Source organism: Corvus cornix, chromosome 3 (assembly GCF_000738735.6).
Source record: "Corvus cornix cornix isolate S_Up_H32 chromosome 3, ASM73873v5, whole genome shotgun sequence".
In the NCBI taxonomy this organism is placed as follows: Eukaryota; Metazoa; Chordata; class Aves; order Passeriformes; family Corvidae; genus Corvus; species Corvus cornix.
The window spans coordinates 4,423,635-4,437,895 of NC_047056.1; the positions used below are offsets into that span (position 1 = coordinate 4,423,635).

Below are 14,261 nucleotides of genomic sequence, written 5' to 3' on the forward strand. Positions count from 1 at the left end.
CATTTTGCTTCTAGGCACTTATATAATCTATATAGGCAGAGATTGTGATAGATAATGTCACCCTTTGTGCATTTCAGATAAGCATCTCTCTAAACACAAATGTGATCAGCATGTCTCCTTGTCCTTTTGAGACTCAGTAGCAGCTTTGTCGAGTGGCTTGATAATTTTTGCGCCAAATTCAGTTGGACTTCTGAGGTCAGCAGCATGTAGAGGAGGATCTTCAGTTGAGGTAAGCTCTCCCGAGAGCACTGGCCGTTCCCACCGAGCAGGGGCTGCTCAGCTGGGCTCCCCTGGGCTCATCACAGCCAGGTGCGGACCCCTTCCCTGCCCATACAGGGTTTGGGTGGCCACATCCCTGCTCCCCCCACCCTGCCAGGCAGGTGAGGTCTCACATCCCCACCCGTGAGGCGCAGAGAGGAACATGACTTGTTGTACTCTCAGCTTTGGAGGAGAAGCTCATCCACACTGCATTTATATTTAGACCCGCTTTGCTGCACTATTAGAAGAGGATAATTATTGAGTTATTTTATTGTGTGGTTATTCCTAAGTTGTTGATTTTTGGGATGGTATTTTATTGATTTCAGGAGGCAGCTAATTGCCATATGGCAGCTTGATGTTAATGTTTTATGAAGATCAGGAAACAAAAGTTTATGAAACAAAAGCTTTTGTATAGTAACTGCAGAGTTTCAAGAACTGTTTTATACTTCCTGACAGTGCAGGTCTGGCTTAATGGTTTGTTTTTACTGCTTAAGAGTGTAAACCTTTCTTTAGCCGATGTGTGGAAATTATATCCTCATCCCGCATTACGCATTTCACATTGCTCATTACTCATTCCTGCTTTCATTGCTGCCATCTGTAATCAGAGCTTTACTGTTTCAACTGCATGCAAAATGCTCCTATCCTTTGCACAGTAAGATACTTTTCCTTAGCACTCACCCACCCTTTCAAAAACAGAAAAAGGGGGGGCAAAGGGGGACAAAAAAGGGGGAGGAAAAACCTACCCTGTCTATATTGTTTTTCTCTGTTTTGGGTGGAGTCTGTGTTAGATTTTGGTTGCTAGATGGTTTCTGTAGTAACAAGCAGAGTAAAATCCAAGCCTGAAAAGGCACTTTTAAAGGTGCCATATCTTGCCTGGAGTATTATTTATCTAATTATGGATATGGAATGTTAAGTTTCTACTTTATATCAAGGCAACCCCTTTTGGTAGGGCAGACTGCTGCTAGGAGAACTCAGTATGTTGTGATCTTAAAACAGGAGACCCACAAATCTTGTTCCCACTTGACTTAAGCTCTGAAAATAATAACAAAAAAGCCAAAGGCATTAAAATGCATTTTTAAAGATTGTTACAGGCACGGACCACTTTGTTTTTGAGTTACATAGGAAAGGAACAAGAAGCTAGGCTCAGAAGGACACTTGGATTTTACATGTAACTGCAGTAAAAGGGTGTTGGATACAAGCAGCAGTGGTTTGTTTTGTTAGACTACTGTGTACAAAGAAAAAAATCTCAGTTCCTTCAGAATATGACTTTGCTGTACTCCAATTTTTTTGTTTTGTTTTGTTTATTTCTCCAAAGAGGTTTTGCAGGTGTGTGAGAAAGTAGGCACACACGTGGTTACTGCTTTTGCCTTGCTTGGGCACAAAAAGAGTTCTAAAAGTATTTTAAGATTACTAGTTTCCCATCTCTCCAGTACTAATCCTTCATTACCTGTATTCCTGACAGCCTTGCCTGCAACAAGCAGTAATGGTTTCCTAAGGTGGAGTTTCCTGTCTTTGGAATCTCGTCACCTGTCAGTGCCCTCCAGGATTTAGCAACCTTCTCTCTGTGAGCCTTGTGAAATGGTAACTTAGAAAAGCAGGTACACCGGGTTTGTCCTGGTTCTGTGTCCTTTGCAGAGGCAGGTTTGTCCCAGCCTTCAGCAGGCATCTTAGTTTGGGAAGGGTCTGAAGGTGTGCACCCACTGGGCACAGCAGGGGCACCCCATAACAGCAAGGGACTGTCTGTGTAACTTGTCAGAAGTCTGAGGGCCAGAGCTCATTCCCATCTGTATTTCCATAGCGCTGTGAAGGTACTCAGCTGGAATGCCTGCCTGGGCTTGTGTTGCCCTCTACAGAAGAACAGAGGCTGAGAGCTCTTGGACCTCTCCAGGGGCAGGGAATTTGCAGTGTGGCAGCCTGGTTCTCAGCTCAGGGGAGGTGGGTTTGCTCTTCGCAATTTGTTCTTGCTGGGGCTTCTGCAAAATATGCTTGGCTGCCTCCATGGAAATTAGACCGTGGCCACCGGATGAGGTCTGCAGTGGAAGGGAGCAGATCAGTGTGGGTTTAGTTTGAGAAAAGACAGGGGTTATAATCAGGGACGTAGGGAAGGGCCCTGCAGGCTTTTGAATCTGAAAGTGTTAAAAGCTTCTAGGGGGACTTCAGGTAGAGAGATCAGAACAGCGAATTGATAACATTATGAAAGTTCAGGTTCCCACAACAGCTGGACTATGGAAGATTTACAATTTAATGAGGCTGATAATCCCATTAGAGATTAAATTAAGAAGGTTTTTCTGGGAGATCACCAAGAAAATTATGAGTATTGTACTGTAGCTTGGCTTGTAATGCCAAGGCAATGGAGAGCTGACATGTACTTCTTGCACTGCAGGACACTGTTTCATTCAGTGTGTCTCATTAAAACAAAGCATTCAGCTCCAGCAGTGTTTCACTACAAACAGAAGCAAATTATTGTTATTATTTTTTATTACTATTATTGCTATCATCATCGTCTTCCTGGAAACAATATGTAGATTAAAAGATGGAAATATCAACCAGATCTGCAAATCAGCACAGCTCTACTGCATTGGTTCTCAGACAATCCAGTTGTTTTTATTAGAGCAAATCATCAGAAGGCAGGGTGACCATGTATAAAAAATAATGTATTTAAGGTAACGATTGACATAACTCCTGTAGCTTGGAACTTGCACAAACCACTTTTTACAGCATCCTGCACATCCTAGTGATGGCAAAGTGTTGTGTGGAATAATGGCTCTGTAACCACAGACTTCAAAAGTGTAGAATGTCTGCGGCATGATGGAAATAGCTGTTTCCACATCAATAATATACTTACAGGCATATTGAAGCTTAATTGCAAGGCCAGTGGTGATGGGAGGAGGAAGGGGGAAGGGCTATCTGCCTGTGGCTGCCTCTGCTTTACAGCCAGAAACAAGGATACAGTTCATGATAAACTTGACTTCTGCATTTTTTCTTGTGATTTATTGATAACTCCATATGGGACTTCATAGAGCAAAGGAACTATTGACTCCTTAGGAGTTAGGAAGAGAGGCAGGGTTTGTACTATTTCTTGTAAGCATCACTCGGGCTGTTGCATTAAATGATTCTGTTTTAAGGGCAGTTCTACCACAACTTTACCTGCTTGTATTTTCTCTCTTCCTTCGAATGAAAAAAACCTTTTACTTAAAAGCAATCTCTCACTTAAGCCCAGCTTTTTTTGGTCTACTTTTGTGAAGAATCCTGATTTTCTGGTTGACATCATAATGGTAGAATGAAGGCAGTTTTGATGTCACAATCTGTTACTATTGGACCAAGTCCTAAGGCACATGGAATATGTTTTCCTAGCCCTGGCACTGTAAATGAAAGGTGGGCCCAACAGCTTTAAGTGAAAAAATGAGGAGTTTTGTTCTGCAGACCATTGGTATTATTGTTACTCTTTTATTCCTGTTGTTCAAATGACAAATGTGTTGTCATTTTACTGCTTTCAGTGCACAGACTTACAGCAGGATTAAAGCTTCCCTTGCTGGAATCTCGTGAGGACACCATGGAGCCTGAGATTCTTAAAAAGAAAATTTCCCCACATTCTCTGGGGAGAGGCCTCAGAATGGCACCTTGAGACTCAAAGATCAGAAGGAAATGGAATTGAAGTTCTCCTTTGCTTAACCACTAGTACTTTTAAAGTCCATCAACATTTTTGGTTGTTTAGGATTAGCAGTAACCCATGTTCTCTAGATGTTATTACTGAGGGGAGGATCAAAGACTAATTGATTCATATTTCCTGGTCTGGTGATTTATTTTTTTTTTCTTTTGTGTTGTTTTTTGCTTTAGAAATAGTTAATGGTTAACTACTTCTTGATGCGCTGGGCAAAGAAGTCTCCCAGCTTTGCAGATGAAAAGATTTTCATCTTTGAAAATATAACCCAAATGTACCCTAGAGGGCAGAGTCATTTAGAGCGAGCTCCTGCACACCTGCCAGGTTACTGGTGCGTGCCCACTGCCAGTTCCTTGGAGAGAGGGACCAAGCCCTGGGAAAATGGTGTTGGGAGCGTGGGTGGAGCCTTCTGGCTTCTGTGAGCAGCAAAAAAGTGGAGAAAGTGGTTTGTGACTCTTCTGGGTGCAGGTTCTGAGGAAAAAAAACCCCAACCAACAAAAATGCATTAAAAAAAAAAAATCAGTGTTTTGCAAACAGCTCCCTATAAGCCAGCAGGCCATGCTGTTGCAGCTCGGGCCTGCTGGAGAGTCTGAGCCTTTTTTTGAGGGTTGCGTTTAATTTTCAAATAGAGGCAGCTTAATTTTTGTTTCATAGCAAAGAAAATCACAGTGTTGCCTTTTGCAAGAGCTTTTTCTTCTTGAGACCTGAGCCACTTAGGGGGTTACTGCCTACTTTTCCATTTAAGTGGTGAGCGAAGTTTGTTGTCAGGCCTTTCTCCATGAGCCTGAGTGTCTGGGAAGAATCTGGGAAGGTCTTTGCAGCTCCTCTCATATGGGAGTACTTCCTTCAGGGTTTCAGGCTCCATTCCTCTCTTCTTTACCTCATTCATCTGGGGGGAGGGGAGGGGAGAAAGAAAAAAGAAGGTCAAGTACTGGGATACTTTGAAGAGTGTGCCTCTACCAAGCTTTGGTTTTTCTCTCTTCCTGGAACTCTCATTACATGATCCTGGTTTTCTGAGCCAATTGTTAGCCCAAGGCCAAATCCTTAACCTTGGGCTAGATAACAAAAGCACAGCTGAGGTGATCTTGACTCCTTTAAAAAGGCTGTCTACTCTTTGATGCACTCAGAATGAGACGCATAATTAATTTTAGTTCCAAAGGTTGTTCTTAGCATGGGAAATTAGCAGCTTCCATGATAAAAAGTCAGCATGTTAGGGATGTGCGTGTATGTGCTTTATGTTGGTCTGTCTTCCACTGCATTCCACATCCTGGTGGGTGTTGGTGTGTCTAGGGAGAAGCTGAGACCAAATCCTATCTGGGAAGTTTTGCTTCGTGCCTGCATCTGTTCATACCACAGCCTGAGGACTTTGTGCCAACGATAGGAATCAGCATTTGGAAAATGTAGCTTTCTGACTCGCAGCTCTAAATGTAATTGGAGTGTATGCTCAGGAGAAATTGGGAGCAACGTTTTTAATGGATGTCAAAACTGGTTTGGGAAGTACAGCCCTCACCAATGACCCCAGAGGCAAGAGAGAGGCCAGTGGGTGTCATTCAGTGCAATGTCTGGCAGTGCTCTGCAGAAACTCTTCTTTATGGTGTGGAGCTCTCTCCAACAGGTCCTTTCTGGGTTTTTCCCTTGGGACAAGACTCCTCCACCATTATCCTGTTTTGCTGAAGTCTCTGTGCTTCTCTGAATAACTTTGTGGGTTTATTTTTGTGCTGTAGCCTAGCAAGCCTGATGGCAAGAAACAGCAGCACTGGTGCTGTAGTGTCAAGTGGGCCAGGTCACGAAAAGTAGTGGAATTTAGAGGCAGGCTGACAGCAATGGGAAGGGCTTTTGTGGGTAAAACTTAGCAGGAAATGCTGTATAACAGTGAAATACTGCATCAGGAAAAAGAGGAGCGTAGCAGCGGGGCCACCAGACCAAGGACAGGAGCGGCAGCAAACTACTCAGCTGTGGAGCCGGAATTGGAAAAGTCCCTTGCTGTCCCTGTGTGCTAATTCTCAAATAGCTCTTCCTGCCTCCTAAGTGTTTTGTAATGATATGTACCTTAAAGAATTTGGAGATGCCTAAATGCACTGCTGTTTATCCTGTAGGGTAGAGATAGATAGCTCCATTATATGGCATAATGACAGGTTTCATCCCTTGGTAACCAGTTTGCATGAGGACCAGGTCTGGCCAGTATTAAATTGGAAAGCAAAGATGGCTTTGTGATTAAGGTGCTGGAGTGGGACGCTAGAAATCTGGGTTCAAGTTGTGGGTCAGCCATAAACTCCCTGTGTGACCTTGAGCAATATAATTATTCCAAGACTTCAAAGGTATCTAAACAATTTGGACACCCATTTTCCAGTCATTTTAATTAACTGGGATGCTTTGAAATGCTCAGCTTTAATCTCCCTGTGCCTAGGATTCTTGTTTGTAAAGCCAGGATAAGAATATTTCCTTGCGCATGAGGAGGATGTGTGCATTAGGGATTGGGAAGTGTGCAGCCGCTCAGAATGCGGCAGCTACGGAGCTTGCAAGCGTGCTGAGGGGGGAACACGCTGAGGGGTTTAAATCCAGGTATGGGTGCTTTGTGCAGGACAAACAGCCCATTCCGTGTGGGCAGGAACTGGGGGATAGTGCCTTACTGTGATATATTGCCTTCCTTTTGGTTCATGGGGGACGAACACCACAGCAAGTAAATGCAACCAAAATATTCGCTGAGAGCAACAGCTCATTTCTTCAGGATTTCATTTTGCTCCATAACAACATCTTGCTGTTTCTTTAGTATCCTGCCATTCTTTAATACTGAATATTAAATTTTTACAAGACAGAATGAGTAGTTATTAACATTTCCATTTCTGGACTTCATAACAAGCTGTGCTCCCCCTTTAACGTCACCTACAGTTCTGTCCCTTTGCCTGCTGTTATGTGACTGTGTAATGAAAAGCCTGCAATGCACACAGGCAGAAGGAAGGGTTAAAAGAGCCAAGGGAGTCTTTAATTCCTTCATTTTCTGACTTTTGTGGGTTTAATACACAATCTTAACATTCCATTAGTAAGTGGTTGCATTTTTTTTTTCTTTTTAACCGAAGAGATTAAAGGTTCCTTCAGATTTTGCATTTTTTCACTACCCTTTAGTCGTGTCAGTTTTGCGTGCTAGGCAGGCAGGAGGTGAAAATCTGTCCTCAGTGGCCATTGGTGCTGCTCCCAGAGCCCAGTGGTGGATGTCTGAGAGTCTATAGGGGACTGCTGTTCCCTAAAGAATGTCTACATGGTAGGGAAATGTTTCCAAACCCCTGGATCTTGGGTTCCTCACTGACCATTACCCAGTGGGTAAAGGGCTTTGTAAACTGCTTGCAAAACCCCGAAGTGTTATGTGCTGCCAGAATATCTGATCCTGCTCATTAGGATATTAATCAATATGCCAGTGGTAAATAGATGTTGAAATGAGGCTTCATGTTTAAATGTGAAGGAAAGAGATGGCTGCTGCTTCTAAACAGCTTCCACTGAATCAGTTGCATGGGTGGCACTGGTATGAATCAAATCAGTCCTTTTCACTCCTCTGTCCATTGGCTCCTTATGATCATTGCTCTGTGGGCAAGGAAACCTGACTTCCCCACTTTGGGTTAGCACTGTAGTAGGCTGGCAATGGAGAAACTTATTTATCATAACTAGCTCTCAAATCTGCCTGTCAAGATATATTTTTTCCCTTGAAATTTGGGGTTCAAAGCAACCACCAACCAGAGCTTCTTTAATGTGCTTGTGGGGTAGGTGAGCAACTATTTCTCAGTTTTATTCTAAGTTCTGTATTCTGAGCATTCTGGACATGGAATAGCAAATCTTGCTCTAAGACTTCACTGAAATAAGATAGTGAAGATTCTGGTTGTAATTTTCACTGAAAACCAGCAACCAACAGTTATAAAGGATTTGGAGTTGAAGCTGCTATTTTCAAAGATTTTCCTATTACTGAGACTGTTTTTTACTGAAAGTGCGCTGGTGAGAATGTACTGTCAAATTATTACTTCATATACGTACAAGCAAATATAGTCTCTAAATATTTTGCAGAATAAGAACTGCTTTAGGATTAGTCAACTAAACATTTTCAGATGGCTTCACCTTTTAAAATGTGGTTATTTATCTCTGTTTGGTAAGTGCACAGTTTAGAAACAAAACCAAACAAAACAGGAAAAGATCATGTCTAGATATGTACCAAAAGTTAAAATTACTTTAGATAAAGAAAATTGCCTTTGTATTTTCCAGGGGAAAATAATGCAATGAATTAACTGAAAAAGATAAAGAACTAAATATGCTAATGACTTTTTTTTTTTTTTAGTGGCCTGATTCATGTTCTTATTACCTATTTTGTGCTCTTGGCCCATTAAAAACTTTTGGATAGAACTTAATTTAGTACATTGTTACCAACTCTGATATCTGCCTGATTTTATCAAAGTTCATGAACCCTTTGAGCGGCGACCCCCCTCATGCCCCTGGGGTTCTGGAGAGGGATTTATGGTTTCATGTGCAAAACAGTGTGAAACTTGGCACTTTCACATGGCCTGATCTGACAGCTCCAGGAGCTCTAAGTGAGCTCAAACCAGCTCAAGAGGTAAAGTAAAGCTTTATTGAAACTTGCTGGAACTTGGACCAAATTCCAGTTTAAAAAACCTGGCCCTTAGTGTCCTGTCATTGCCTTATCATTGACACGGAGGAAATCCACCCTGTGTGGCTGTTGTGAAGACAAATTCAGGAACATTTACCAGGTGCTCCAATGAGGATGGTGACAGTGGTGGTGTTGGAGCAGGAGTGCTCAGAACGGAGGTCAGTGACCCGGGGATGTGAATGTCTTAACAGTCGGTGTATGGAGAGAAGTCCTGAGTTCCTTCCTGCTGAAGAGCCGGGCCAGGCCGGTCATTAGGGCTGTCTGACAGGGTGAATGAGTCACAGTCAAATCAGGCACTCGTTTACATCACCAGGCTTCTTCAGGGCCTGTGCAAACTGCAAGCTCCAGCTCATACTGAAGGCCAGGTCTGCCTTTGCTAACTCTGCTTTCACTGAGCTTGGATGATTATGAGGGGGAATTCAGCTAAAGGTCAAAAAACCCACTTGTCTCCTCATTTATAAACCAGCAAAGGTGCAGCCAGTATCCAGGTTCATTAAAATACAGCATCAGGTTCCTAAAGTTCTGCAGTTCTGCAGATCCTGTCATTTTTAAAAGAATTGAAGTCCCTGGCAGTCACTGGAACTGACTGATGCTGGGGACTGGGCCCACAAGGTACAGAAATATTTCTTCCTTTACTCGCTTTCTGGCCTTGCCCTCTGGACTGTCTGGCTTTGGAGCTTTCATCACTCAGGTAGGTCATGTTATGCCTCTTCCTACCAGGTCCCGAAACAAGCCAGTGTTGCTCACCCGAACTGGCTGTCAGTGAATATTTCTGTGCTGCATTGCTGGTATTTCTACACTGTCTGAAGCACTCCAGGGATCCTCCATGGGTGGATTTGTCAAAATGGACCTCTTTCAAAGGGGCTTGTGATTGTTTCATTTATGTGGTGTGGATTCCAGCTGTGATCCTACAGCGTGCTTGTGATGACAGCACCTCGGCCTATAAAGTCACAGTAGGAATATTCTGCTGTTAACTCATGCAAAAGGCTGGTTATCAAGAACTGGGTTTGTTTTTCTGACCATGGGCAAACCCTTTCAGGAGAACATGAAACTCCCCCCATCTGCTGGAAGGAGCAGTGTGATGGGGATAAGCAATTTGGGAGATGTGTGGAATATGCAAGGGACAACATTTTGGTACTGGCGTGGGACAAGTTGACTGGTGGAAGCTGGATCTGCTGCTCCTGAGTAAGGAAGAACTGTTTCCGGAAGACTTGGCTGCAGTGTCATGAGATGGCTGGTTAAGAACCTGAGGGAAGTGAGAAAAGCAAGTAATATAATAATCACTCAAAATTTCAAGCATGTGGACTTTGGTTTGTTCAAGGAACTGGTAAGCAGAATCTCCTGGGAGTCTGCCCTGGAGGGCAGCGAGACCCATGGAAGTTCCTTGATCTTCAAGGACAGCCTCCTCAAAGCAGCAGAACAGTCCATCCTGATGTTCAGGATGCTGAGCAGGTATAGCAGGAGGCCAGCGTGACTGAACGGGGAACTCCTGACTGATTTCAAATGCAAAAAGGAACAGTATGGAGGTGAAAGCAGAGACAAGCAACCAAAGAGGAACACAGAAATGTTGCCTGGGCATGTAGGAACAGAGTTAGGAAAGTTGAAGTTCAGCTGGAGCTGGAACTGATGAGGCTGTTGGAGTGTAAGCAGATTATTTCTACATGTGACCCAAGGGAGACCAAGGAAGATGTGGGCCCTCTGCTGAACGAGACAGCTGATGAAAATCATGGGAAAAGGCTCCAGTGTTCAATGTTTTGTCTTGGTTTTCATGAGCAAGGCCTGCTTTCACCTCTCTATGCATAGTGGCAGAGCTTGAGGGAGGAGGTAGATAGTACATGCATTAAAGAATTAAAGACCTCACAGGTAAATAAAGCACTGTGAGCCCATGGGGTCAGTCAAGATGACCAGAGGGTGCTGAGGGGCTGAGACTGTTTGTTTAACATCTTCTTTGGTCAGCCCTGATGAGAGACAGAGCATCCTTAGGGAGTCTGCAGGGGACACCAACACTGTACAAGTGGCTGGTGTGCTGGCCAGAGGAACCGTCGGAGAAGTGAGCTGGGAAATGAATGCAAGGTCCTACACCTGGGACAGAAACACCCCATGCAGGTCTGGGGGTAACATTTCTTCACCTGGGGAGTGGGGAGACCCCACATCCAATGTGTCATTGGCTTGGCTCCTGCAGGAATAAAAGCAAATTCTTGCTGGATTGCCTGGCCCAGCCTGGCCTGACTCTTCCCCTCTGCTCTTGCTCATTGGGATGCCACTGGAGCACTGCATCCAGTTTGGGACTCTGGTAGAAGCACAGGAAAACTGGAGGGAGCTCAGAGAGCTGTGCTGGGTCAGCAGCTGGGCTGGTGACACAAGAGGAGAGGTGGGGAACCCCTGATTGATTTAGCACTCTGCCATGACCCAAGGGCTGTAGAGGGGGTGAAGCCAGACTCTTCTCAGATGTGCAAACAGAAGGAGAGGGGGCAGCGACCATGGATTATAGCAAAGAGAAATCTGACTGAATAGAAGGACAACATTCTTCCCAGCACTAATGTTTTACCACTTGAACCGTGAGAAATTGTAAAATTTCCTCTTTTGGAGAGTTCCTGAACTTGACTAGTAAAGGTCCTGAACAACCTGATCTAACCTGAAGTTGAACTGGCTTCATGAGGAGAAGGTTGAAAGAGAGGAGCTCCAGAGGCTCATTAGTATTTCTAATTTTGTGACAGAGAGAAAAGCACTGAGCAAGAGCAATTGATGGAGCAATGTGAATATGGCAAGTTCTTGTTTCTGTGTACACCATGTTATTTCTACTTTGTGCTCCATGTAACAAGCAGAGAAAGAGAAAACATGATTTTGCTCTTTTCTTTTTTTTTCTTCTCCCCAAAATCATGAAAAATGTGTAGGCAGATGTGCTGCAGTATGCAGTCTAATCTCAATGAAATAACGTAAGTAATAACTGAGCATTTATTTCTGGCAGGTGTGTTCTCATAATAGCAGTTTTGAATGAATCCTAACAATGGTTTTAAAAGTAAGAAAGATCTCTGTGTGTACACGAGAGACCTTAAAGCTAGATTCGACCTGAACTTTCCCAACAAAAATTATTCAGTGCAAGATAGGAAATAATTTCAATAGAAAAATAAAATATTTAGTATTTTTTTCTCTCAAAATTATTGTAGCATGTACAGGAAGATACAAAGATCTCTCTGACCAATTAAAATATTTTAGAAAGCAAAGTATTTGGCAGCCACTGGCACCTGCTGAAATACATACCCATGCTGGAATATCAGGCTTCTGCTGAAATATGTACTGAGCGTATTTTTATGTTTTAAATATGACTTCCCATCCTGGTATTTGCAGGTGCATTGTACTAAAGCAAACACAATCATTTTGTTAATTGCAGTTCAAGCTCATTAGGGAACTATAAAGGCAGAAGAATGAATGTAACTGTGCATTAAATGGTAAATGATTTTGGGGTGGGAAGCAGTCAGGTGTGTTGCCCTAGGCTATGATTTTCCCCAAATTAACATACATAGCAAAGAAAGAAAGAATGAGGCGGGCGGGAAGAAAGAAAGGCCACAGGTCACCAAAGCAAACCTCCCAAACTCCAGTGGCGCTGAAGGGAAATGCCAGCTGCCCAAGTGCTCAGTCTGGCTGGGACTGGCTCGCACCAGCACAGGTCTGGTATCGGTTTCGGTTCATTCCAACCAAAAATGGTGAAATCCAAACCACCTCGGCATTGTTCATGTAGTGAGTGTGTAACCGAGCTCTGGAAGGTCACACCACAGCCTGTGGGACCTCTGGGGTGGGCAGTGTTCATGGCTTGTATTGCAAGCCCATCTTGAAGCAGTGTGTGCTTGAGCAAACAGCCAAACATTTCCCTCAGAGCATTCATGGAAGGTTTGTAAACTCGAAAATGTGTTTATTGCAAAGCTCGGTTTCCTCCATCTCCCTGCCGGACTCTCAAGCCAGCAGGGATCCATGGAATTCCAGATGGTTGGACAAGCACGTTTTGCTGCCTCAGAATAATAATCATTGAGCAAAATGAAAACCTTGGCCAGCACTTCAGATCTGAGTAGCAACCCTGAGTGTCTCAGAGGCTGGGTTTCTAGATGGACATGGCTCCAAGAGTAGTTTCTTTGGCTGGCCATGATTTGGATCTTCTGGAAAATCAGGCTCATTTATGTTGCCTCTTGTTTTCTGTTTTACCCTTGCTTGAAGTGGAAATACTTGTTTTGAGCAAGGAGGAAGCTGCTGGGAGAACCGAATGCAGAACTGAGTGAGACTTTTCCCCCGGAATTATTTCAACTGATACTGATGGGGGTTATTTTATGCAGTAACCTCTATTTTTTTCTTTGCTCTTGTCCGTTTCCCAAAAGCATTTCCATTTTATCCTGCTCTAGTGATCTGTTTAAGCAGTCTCCAAAGGCAAAATTTTCATGACTTTCAGAATGTATCTGTAATAGCTGAATGGCAATTGAGGTGCAAATGACCTGAGTTTTTTTCTTAAAGCTTTCAGAAAAAGAGCTGTTCTCTGTCTAGTCCTAAAAAATTCCTTTGATAGAAAAGAGAGAGAGAAATACCATGATTTATTAATGCTTCTGTCTGCTAAAACAATATACTCCTTAGCCAGTGTCACTTTAATCATACTTGGTTCAATTTCTTTGTTCTTTAGTAGTATCCCAAAGAGAAAACAGACTTTGTGGACAGTCTTTGCTCCGAGCTTAAACATAACTACTATGAAAAGCAATTAGTCCAAATTAGCAAAAGTGTGTATATTAGTCACTAATTTTACAATTATTCACAAAAATAATTGCTCTAAAGACCAAAAAGTGTACATATTAGACAGGAGGATTAGTATTTTTTTTTTCTCCTCCCTCTTGTGTAGCTGTTGCTGTGTAGGGTCAGGGAAGAGCTTCTGGAATGGACTTGGTTGAATCTTTTCCAGCAAATCCTCTGTTCTTTGAAGTCCCAGCTTTGGCAGCTGCAGCCAACTTTACTGTCCAACATGAGACCAGTAAAACCAGATTTTGCTGGTAGACCCAGTCTCCATGGTGGCTTCCTTTTGAAGAACCAAATATGGACAGTTAATTTGCTTTTGGAGGTCCATCGTGTTTAACAAGATGGATATTTGTTCCTAACAGCTTAAACACAGAGGTGTGTTCTCTTGTCTGCTCTGCCTATTCCCAATTAATTCACTTGCAACTTTTCTTAGCGCATTTGTTCTTTGCCTATTATGTGGAATAGGTCTGCAAAGACAATGTGGGCAACTTTGTGAGTGTAAAATGAGAGTTCTCAGCTTGAGGTAGACAGATGATGAGCTGCTCAGCCCAGTGAGGGAAAAGTAAGAATAAAAAACCTTCTTGCCTGACAGCTGATCAAAAGTAATAATATTAAAAAATCAACCATGCCCATGGCTAGAGTGGTACAAAAGTCATCTTTATTGGTGGCACATGGGCGATATCGCAGAAATACTTTTTAAAATATTACAGGAAGGAATTTCAGCCATAGTGGGGGTTTCTGTTATTATGATGGGTGGATCTGAAATCTAAAACTTTGCAGGCATTTGCTGTAAATCGGGACAAACCCTTCTCTTCACAAGGCAGAAGTTTCAGTGGCAGAGCTGCTCTGTGTGTGTGGCATGTGGCTGATGTGGGACTGACACCACCAGCTTTTTGGGAAAAGGGAAAAAGAGGTTTTTCTTGCCTT

At 43.2% G+C, this 14,261-nt stretch overlaps 1 protein-coding gene across 4 annotated transcripts in view; it reads left to right on the forward strand.

Moving 5' to 3' along the window:
* BMP2 (bone morphogenetic protein 2) overlaps positions 1 to 14,261 on the forward strand; it is a 203,322-nt gene that overhangs the window by 104,239 nt on the left and 84,822 nt on the right. For 2 of the 4 annotated variants that reach the window (XR_005604139.1, XR_005604140.1), the window contains exon 4: positions 78 to 229. The exons of the other annotated variants lie outside the window; for them this stretch is intronic. The gene's annotated coding sequence lies outside the window, so the exon portion shown is untranslated. The remainder of the gene's footprint in view (positions 1 to 77; positions 230 to 14,261) is intronic. 4 annotated transcript variants of the gene reach the window in all.